This window comes from Suricata suricatta, chromosome 6 (assembly GCF_006229205.1).
Source record: "Suricata suricatta isolate VVHF042 chromosome 6, meerkat_22Aug2017_6uvM2_HiC, whole genome shotgun sequence".
Taxonomy (NCBI): Eukaryota; Metazoa; Chordata; class Mammalia; order Carnivora; family Herpestidae; genus Suricata; species Suricata suricatta.
The window spans coordinates 44,920,093-44,929,469 of NC_043705.1; positions in this window are offsets into that span (position 1 = coordinate 44,920,093).

The following is a 9,377-nucleotide window of genomic DNA, read 5'->3' on the forward strand; positions in this document are numbered from 1 at the left end:
GGCTCCGCGGAGTCCTCGGGGCGCCACCGTAGACGGGGTGGAATTACACTGGGTCTGGAAACGTGAGCCAGGGCGGTGAGCATCTGGGCCGGGGGAGTGGGGGCTGCGGTGGGGGCGGGAATCCGGCGGAGGGCAGCGAGTGGGTGGTGGGCGACTGCGTGGCCTGCTGGCTGCGGTCCAGGTCGGAGTTGAAGAACTGAGTCTTCGCGGGGAGACTCGGCACACACCCCCCTCCGTGGCCCGTTGCCTCTGCACAGAGCCACTTTCTTTTGTCTGGTCCGTTTTGGTATTGGCCTTTCAGCTGCTTTTGTTGCAGCCTTGGATCCAGAGTGTACAGAATTTGCTAGGCAGAGGGTAGAAAGAAGCTTTGTGCAGTGGGGCCGAGGTGGGGAGAGGGTTGTTGGGGGCTGTTATCATTAGTGCCGTAATTAGCATGCGTTAACATGTATTTATCACCATGCTCTCTTCCAGATGGTACTCAATACTTCTGTAGCATCTGACAGTTTTGGTGCACCCAAGACAACATTCATTAGCTAACTTCAAAGGAAGGTTGCGTGGACAGGTTACTATTAAATTGCCCCATTTTATAGGCCAGGCACCTGAGGCACCCACGCCCAAACATGATTATGTCAAAGCTAAGCAGTCAGCTCTTGAGGAAGCTGTGATTAGAACTTGTCTGGCTGTGAGTTATCCTAGGTCGTCAGTCACTAAGCCTCACACAAAATGTAGGGCCCAGAGTGCCCATCTGCTACCTGGTATTTTTGTTTAGTCATTAATTATTAAAACCTTTCTTAACGAAATGAGACTGAGCCCTTTTCCGACTCTGGGAATAGCACCCATAAAAATCATTTTCGTACATCAGAATCATTTTGTTACCAAAACCCAAGTTCAGGCAGGCTTGGGTGCCTCATTCGGTTAAGCATGCGCCAGTCATGATCTCACATCCTCTGTCTCTCTTCTTTCCCCCACCCCTCCCCCATTCTCTTTCCCTCTCTCTCAGAAATAAATGAACATTAAAAATTAAAAAAATTTGGGGCGCCTGGGTGGCTCAGTCGGTTAAGTGCCGGCTTCGGCTCAGGTCATGATCTCACCGCTCGTGGGTTCGAGCCCCACATCGGGCTCTGTGCTGACAGCGAGCTCAGAGCCTGCTTCAGATTCTGTGTCTCCCTCCCTCTCTGACCCTCCCCTGTTCCCACTGTCGCTCTCTGTCTCTTAAAAATAAATAAAGAACATAAAAAAAATTAAAAAAACTACGAAGATACTAAACTTTTGATAAGTATTACCACATTGTGTTTCTTAAAGTCGGTGTTAGTCAGAGAACATTTCACAGCACTCACCAACATAGAGGAACATTTGCTTTCTAGGGTGCCTAGGTGGCTCAGTGATCTGAGCATCGACTCTCTCTCCTGTTTTTAAATTTATGTTTTTAATTGACATCTACATTAGTTAGCATATGGTGCAACAATGATTTCAGGAGTAGATTCCTTAGTGCCCCTTACCCATTTAGTCCATCCCCCCTCCACAACCCCTCCAGCAATCCTCGGTTCATCACGAGTCTTAAGAGTCTCTTATGTTTTGTCTCCCTCCATGTTTTTGTTGTTTTGCTTCCCTTCGGTTCATCTGTTTTGTATTTTAAAGTCCTCATATGAGTGAAGTCATATGGTATTTGTCTTTCTCTCTCTAACTTCACTTTGCATAATACCCTCTGGTTCCATCCACGTAGTTGCAAATGGCAAGTTTTCATTCTTTTTGATTGCTGAGTAATACTCCATTGTATATATATACCACATCTCTTTATCCATTCATCCCTCAATGGACTTTTGGGCCCTTTCTGTACCTTGGCTATTGTGGATAGTGCTGCTATAAACATTGGGGTTCATGTGCCCCTTTGAAATAGCACACCTGAGAGCAGTAGTGTTAACTTTGTTTTCTTTTATGTACTCCTTGCTTTAAAATCACTAAGGAGAATTTTTTTTTTCATTAAACTTTGGATATAGTAACATCAAAATAGTGAAGTGCAGGGACGCCTAGGTGGCTCAGTTGGATAAGCATCTGACTTTGATTCAGGTCATGATCTCGAGGTTCCTGAGTTCAAGCCTCACGTAGGGCTATGTGCTGACAGCTCAGAGCCAGGAGCGTGCTTTGGATTCTGTGTTTGTGTCTCTCTCAGCCCTACCCCGCTCACACTCTGTCTCTCTCCCTCTCAAAATAAATAAACATTAAAAACTTAAAAAGAAAAAAACAGAACAAGTTCAGCTTCCTGTTGCTGGAAAGGCTTAAAAGATGAGTTTTGAGTGGAAAGGAATATGAGCTTTATTTATGAGGCTGGCCACCTGGGGAGAAGGTGGACTCTTGTCCAAATGCCAACTTTGAGATTTCTGACTTACCCTGATATTTTGAAAGGATCTTGATAAGCTAAGGGAGTACAGTACTCTGTGACGTTTCTTAATTATATGCAGACTCTGTGATGCCAAGTACAGAGTTAGCTTTGTACTCGATGTTGTGCAAGGAAGTTTCTTGGTGCCCAGGGTTCACTGTGCACGAAGCTCTGTTTCCTTGGCATCGAGAGGTGGTTGTATAGGAGTATTTTTTCTGTAAAGGAGGGCAAGGTCTATAGATGCACAAAAGGAGGTCTGTAATGTCATTTGTGTGACCTTAAAAAGGAAAAACACTTTGCTAAAAGATGGCTGGTCTAATAAAAAAGCTAAGGGGCCTTCAAGCTGACTTCCTGGCCTCTGTGGCTTGGGAAAGTTCTGGTCCCTTATTCCCCAAGGCCAGTGGTCTGCAAATCTTGTAGAAAGCAAATCTGTCTCATAGAGGTCAAGGGCCTTAAGTCAACCCGCACCTAGTGTGTTAACTTGAAACAAGTTAACCTGTAAGACCAGCTAAAGTGCTGTTACAACTTTGGTTGTTTGATAGGATAGGGAGAGTAGTAGTAAGGGCTAAATTTCTTTGTCTTTGATCTGTCAAATCTTTAATCTCCTATATACATCGTGTGCCACCTGGAGCCCTAAACATTTATTTAGTGAATGAGCGGAATGGAAGAAGTGAGCTACTAGGTATCCTAGAACAGTACGCAGAAAGTTTTCCCAAACAGAAGAATGAATTAAGCACTAAGGAGAATAGCCATTTTAATAATTTTAATGAAATTTAACTTGTAATCATGTCGTTATACTTTTTTAAACTCTCAGAACCATCAACAGTTCACCAGTTTTCTAATAGTTTGCTCTTATGTGAATTTGCGAATAGATCTTTTACTGTCCATTTTTCTTCCTCTTTTTCATTTATGTCTTTGGTTTTTCAAAGCGAAGGTATTTTTTTCTTCTAAAATCAAGTATTTAAAAAGCAAGCCTTCTTTCTTGGTAAAATAGATTCAAGTTGGACTTTTATGAATGTATTTTAGGGTGGACATTAGCCTCTCTAATAAGTAGCTGTCAAACGTCAAGAATTCCTTCAGACAAGTATGCAATGAATCTTTACTCATTTTAATAGATATTTGAAATATTTTATGACATGCCTATTTTATATAATACCTCTTCATCAAGCAGCATAAAGCTAAACATTTCATTAAAACTTTGCTAATTACAAATGCTTAGACTTAATTATCAACTCATGAAATAAACAGTTTTTTCCCTTACACCATCTTCATTCACCCCCCCCAAAAAAGAATGATTAGTCATTAGTAATATTTGGAGAGTCAATGAAGTAAATATTTTTAACTGAATAGAAGAAAGATGCTCTGTCCCTTCAAAGTGTGACTGTAGATTCATGAAACCGTGTTCTTCCCCAAACATTCCATTATTTACTTTTTTAAAAGAGAGTGGTCATTCCAAGCAGTCACTTTAGGAAGCTAAATGCTTACAAAATTACTGTTTACAATAATTCTGAATCTCTTGAAATGCCTAGTCAACTTATAAGTAACAAAAACATGCTTTCAGGATTGCTTTTATAAGTACTTGTTTTTGTTTGTTTTAATTAAAAAATAGGTAACTCTGTTTGAAAACCATTTTCATTTGCTAAATTTGATAAAATGATTTCTGCATGATTGTGAAACTCTTTTCCACCTTCCAGATTTTACCACTATTAAGGATATTTGAAAGATTATGTGGAAGGCTATGAAAGCAATTTCAAAACAGTGGTTTAAAAGTAGTTTTAAATAATGGCAACATTGTTAGAATAACTTTGCATCCTTCTCAGAGTGACTATTCTAAAGGGGACAATGCTCACTTGAAGACTAAAGTTCTGTGTCTATATTTGTATAGATATAGATATATTTATTTTTATATGTACATTTGTATGTTAAATACTTTGAAACTCTTAATTTGAATTGTAACCTAACAATTTATAGTAGTCCACATTAAAATATCTTGTTCTGGCCCTAGTATACTATAAAGTACGTAAAAAAAGTGCCAGATTGATGAAAACTAAGTATTCTTGTTTCTGTAAACATCATTGACTTAATTAACAGGTGGGGTTTTTTTTCTTTCTTAGATTTTGAAAATACTGGAGGAAATAACTTGAATGGCAAATCTCTTAGAAAAGCTAGCTAAGGAAATTAGATCTTTTGCATTTTTTATCTTGATAAATTTCTCTGTAGCAGGCAGAAATAGTAGAGATGGTTATATTAATAATAGAACTGACTTCATTCTATAATCTCTTTACTTGATTATTTCACGGGTTTGATGGCTGGAAAAATTTAGAAACAATCAGTAGATCATTAGCACACATATTTAAAGCAGTTTCCAAACATCCTTCATAAAATTGCTGAGATAAGCGTGAAAATTATTCTGACGTAGAATTGCCTGACCTATTTAGAAGCCTGTTGAAAAAATGTATCCAAAGGACCAGAACTGAAATATGGACACCAACTTAGGCAGCTTTCAATGAACAGTATAGGCAGGCTGGCCAATGATATAATGAATAGATTGAGGACTCTTTACGTAATTATTTAATAGAGCTAGAAATTAAAACTGTGGTGTATGTTTCAGGTCATATTCTACTCGAAATTTTGATTTTAAGGTAGAAACTATTCTTTTTCAACTTGTCTTCTGGAGAATATATAAATTGTGTGATAAATATTTATATGGCCGCACCTGGCTGATTTAAAACCACCTAAGTCTGTCTGGTTGTAAATAAAGCTTACTCTCTTTTAGTCAGGCATTCTTCTTTTTGCTCACCAAACAACCATATCCTCCCTCAACTTAATGTTTTGACTTATAATTATTTTCCTTGCTGATGATACCTATTTCTCTGCATTCCACTTAACTAATGCTATCTAAATCCTTTCTATTCTTTCTTTCTTTCTTTCTTTTTTTTTTTTTTATGTCTTTATTATTTTGAGAGACAGAGACAGAGACCAAGTGGGGAAGGGGCAGAAAGAGAAGGAGATACAGAGCCTGACGTGGAGCTCGAACCCATGAACTGTGAGATCATGACCTGAGCCGAAGACGGATGCTTAACCGACTGAGCCACCCAGGCACCCCATAAATCCTTTCTATTCTTAAGACCCAGCTGTAATACCACTGTTTTCCACAAATATTTCCCTGACTCCCTAGTTCTTCTTTTCAGTTTACCAGGTAATTCTAGATGTTGGTTACTGTCTGTTTTTTATTCTTTCATTTACTTTGTCCTTGAACTTACTCTCCACCTATTTTTTTTGAAGGCACAAGCCATACCTTAAGTATATATATATTTTCTGTATGCTATATAGCACCTGGAACACTGGATACTAGCAGAACGTATCAGCCTGTAAGGTTAAACCTATAAAATGAATTTATTAATCAGATACTGAGGTAAAATTTCTTGCTTCATAATTCTGTCAGTCCTTGTTCTAGTAGAATACAGATGGCAGGCTCAGATGTGGTAATGGGGAGGAGTTTAAGTAAAAGGTGTGCCTGGGTTAAAATAAACCAACAGTGGGTGGTAAAGTAACCCAGGACTGTCTGTAGTGGAGCCGTTAACATCCCTAGGCCTGAGGGTAAGAGAAGAGAACCTTTACTGAAACCCAAAGACAGTAGCTGTGTGGAAAAGGCTATCTGACTACAGCCCTGGCCTTGCTGTGAGTAGGCAAGGGAGGAGCTGTGGGAGTAAATACCCCAGCTTCACTTTCTCCCAGTCAGCTGATGTCCTGTTTCTCTCTAGTTTAATTCAGTTACTAACAGGCAGCAACACTTCTTTTTTTTTTTTATGAATGATGCATTTCATTTGAACCACTATCCATTCCCCTCACCCCTTGTGATGTTAGTGGGTATGTATTGTTATACATGCCGTCTCAATGATTTGTTTATTTTGTCATATTTTATGTCCTGCTTCTCCTGCATAGGTGGAGACATAGAAGTATCTGCATGGTCGGTGGCACCATTCCAACCATTTGATTTGGCTGAGTCAATCAAGGGTGCCCATTTTTGTCTTTGTGCCATTTTCAGAGATCGTTGATACTCAGTTTTGGTGTATATGGTTCTCAGTGTGGTCATTCTGATTCAGGCAGGTTTAGGGTAAGGCTTGAGCATCTCGTCTTTTAAAAAGCATTGAGACATTTCAGATACAGAATACATGAGAACCACTAACAAAGGTAATCACTTTGACCCAAAGGTTATGTTTGTTGCCCTCTTTCTCTTCATTGTACATATAGCATTGTAATTAAGTCTCAAATGGAAATTTGATTTTGCTTTAGGGACTCTTGAAAGCAAAGTAAATGTTTTAGATTTTTCACATTGAGAAATACTTATGTATAGTATGCAAGACTTGTGGCTTCCATGTTAACAAATTTGAAGTTTAGAAATAGCGTAAAACATTTCAAATAAACCATATAGAAAACAATAAACACTCATGTTCTCACCACTTAGTCGTATAAAAAAATAACATATTACTATTTTTGATGATGTTTTAAAAAAGCCCCTGTAGATCGCTTCTTAGAGGTTACCATTATCTCAAACTTGGTGTCTTGTATTCCCTTTAGTATACTTTTTTATGTTTAAAAAATTTTTTTAAACTATTTATTGCCAGAGTCCAGCGGCAGCAGGTCCAGGGCTCCCTGAGGGATGGACAGTGTTGGTGAGAGAGGGATGGGAGAGCCATGAGACTCTCTGATCACCAGGCAGGCATCTCTGCACTGACTGAGACTAGGCTTTATTTATGGTTAAGTGTATGGGGAACAACACAGAAGTGGCATTTGCCTTAAACAATGATTTCTAATGATAAATTTTTTTGATATGTAAAAATTTCCCAGAGCCTAGATTTATAGAAGACTCATGAATAACCTTTATCAATAGTGATTGTTGTATGTGATTTAGATGCTTACCATATGGGGAAGGAAGGTATCTTTAGCATTCAAATACAAGGCAATGTTTTTAGCATAGCAAAGCAAAAGTTAGTTCTTTGTGAGCAAGGGTCAATAGCCTGTTTGCTTAAGGGGAAGTATAAGAAAAACAGGATTCTCAAGAAATGCAATGTTTGCGTCCATAATCACAAAAGAAAAAGTTCCTACAATAAGTTCCTTCACAAGGTACAATCAGCATATTAGGGCCAGAATAAGGGGATAAGTCACTCCCTATACCAATCAACAAGGTGCCTGGGGGTCCCAGTGCTCTAGCAAAAACAGTTGAATGGGGATAGATATTGGTCATCAGCTGACAGCAGGAGGCCTTGAAAACCTGCCTTAACCTCACAAGGAATATTCTCAACTAGTGAGTTCAGAATGGCTCCAACAATTTATTTATTTTTGAGACAGAAAGAGACAGAGCATGAGCCAGGGAGGGGCAGAGAGAGAAATCTGAAGCAGGCTCCAGGCTCTGAGCTGTCAGCACCGAGCCCGAGGTGTGGCTCAAACCCACAAGCTGCAAGATCATGACCTGAGCTGAAATCACATGCTTCACCCACTAAGCTGCCCAGGCGCCCCTATATGATATATTTTTTAAGTTTTTGTGTGTGTGTACATATAAACTGAGATGTATAACTGTGAATCAATAGATACACATTCTCTCTTACCAGATTTTGCCAAATTGCTTTCCAATATGGTTGTGCCTAGTTGTACTTTTTGAGACTCTTGCTGTTGCTCCTTACTATTTTTACATGTGATACTATCAGATGTTTACATTTTCCCAAATGTCCTGGTTTTGAAATGATATCTGATTTTAATTTGAAATTTCCCAATTTATGGCAGAATTGAACACTTTTTCTTTTCTTTTTTTTTAATTTTTTAATGTTTGTTTATTTTTGAGAGACAGAGTGGTAGAGAAAGAGAGAGACACACAGAATCTAAAGCAGGCTCCAGGGTCTGAGTTGTTAGCACAGAGCCTGATGCGGGGCTTGAACCCACAAACTGATGCTGAAGTCTGATGCTTAACTGACTGAGCCACCCACGTGCCCCAGAATTGAACACTTTTCACATGATTGTTAACCATTTGGGTTTCCTCTTCTAAAAATAGTGTTTTTCAACTTTTTACCTTACTGACCTAGATTCTTCCTAGATAAGTGAATTTTGTGCAGTTTATCCCCGGAATACCCATGAAATTATTAATCTTTTAACAAGTTGTGTAAAAGAGTTTCCCAGTTCAAAAGTAGTATTTGAATAGCGGCATCCAGTGTAGTTCTTTTGCGTTTTTCATTAATTTCCTATGAAGATGTAGAGTAAAAAAACTCAACATAAAACCAAAAAAAAAAAAGTATAAAATACAAAAGCCAGAGAAGTGACCTTAAGAAGCAGATTGTCCTCTGTTGAGAACTTCTCTGCATCAGTACCTTCATTTCCTATGCCACTCTTGCCTGTTGATACAGACTGCCTGACAAACTAAGAGGCTTCTTTCTGTTCCTTCAGTGAATTCCCTCATGTACCCAGGGCTTCCACCAACTAGCAAACTGGGGAGACATCCCTCTGAACCTCTGAAATACTGCTCAGCGAGGCAGGAACTCCTCCTGGCTATTCCTCTATTTTCTGTAATCCATGCACATTGCAGGGGGTGCATAGGTAGAATGTCGCAGGTTCGTGGTGGGCGCCACGGAGCATTTGAATGAGACGTGCAGCACGAAGAACCCGAACCCCGTTGATGGCATATGGCAACAATTGTACTTGGACCTGTTTTCATGGTTCTTGTCAGTTCTCTCCCAGGGAAAGAGATAGGCCCTAAAGGCTGGTGCATGATGCCCCCTCTGAAGAACAGGCCAGAGGACAGAGAAACAGGTGGTAGAAACCCTGCTAAAGAGAGGGAAGCCGTATGGAATGCCTTGTGTGGCAGCAGGCTCTGCCACCGTAGATCCGAGCAGGTGGCATAAGAGTGACCGTGGTCTTTTTTTCACCTTGGCTCTATGACACCAAGTCTAGGCAGATCTCCCTGTGACTGAAGGGTATATGGAGAAAAAAGAAAGTGACCTCACGTGAC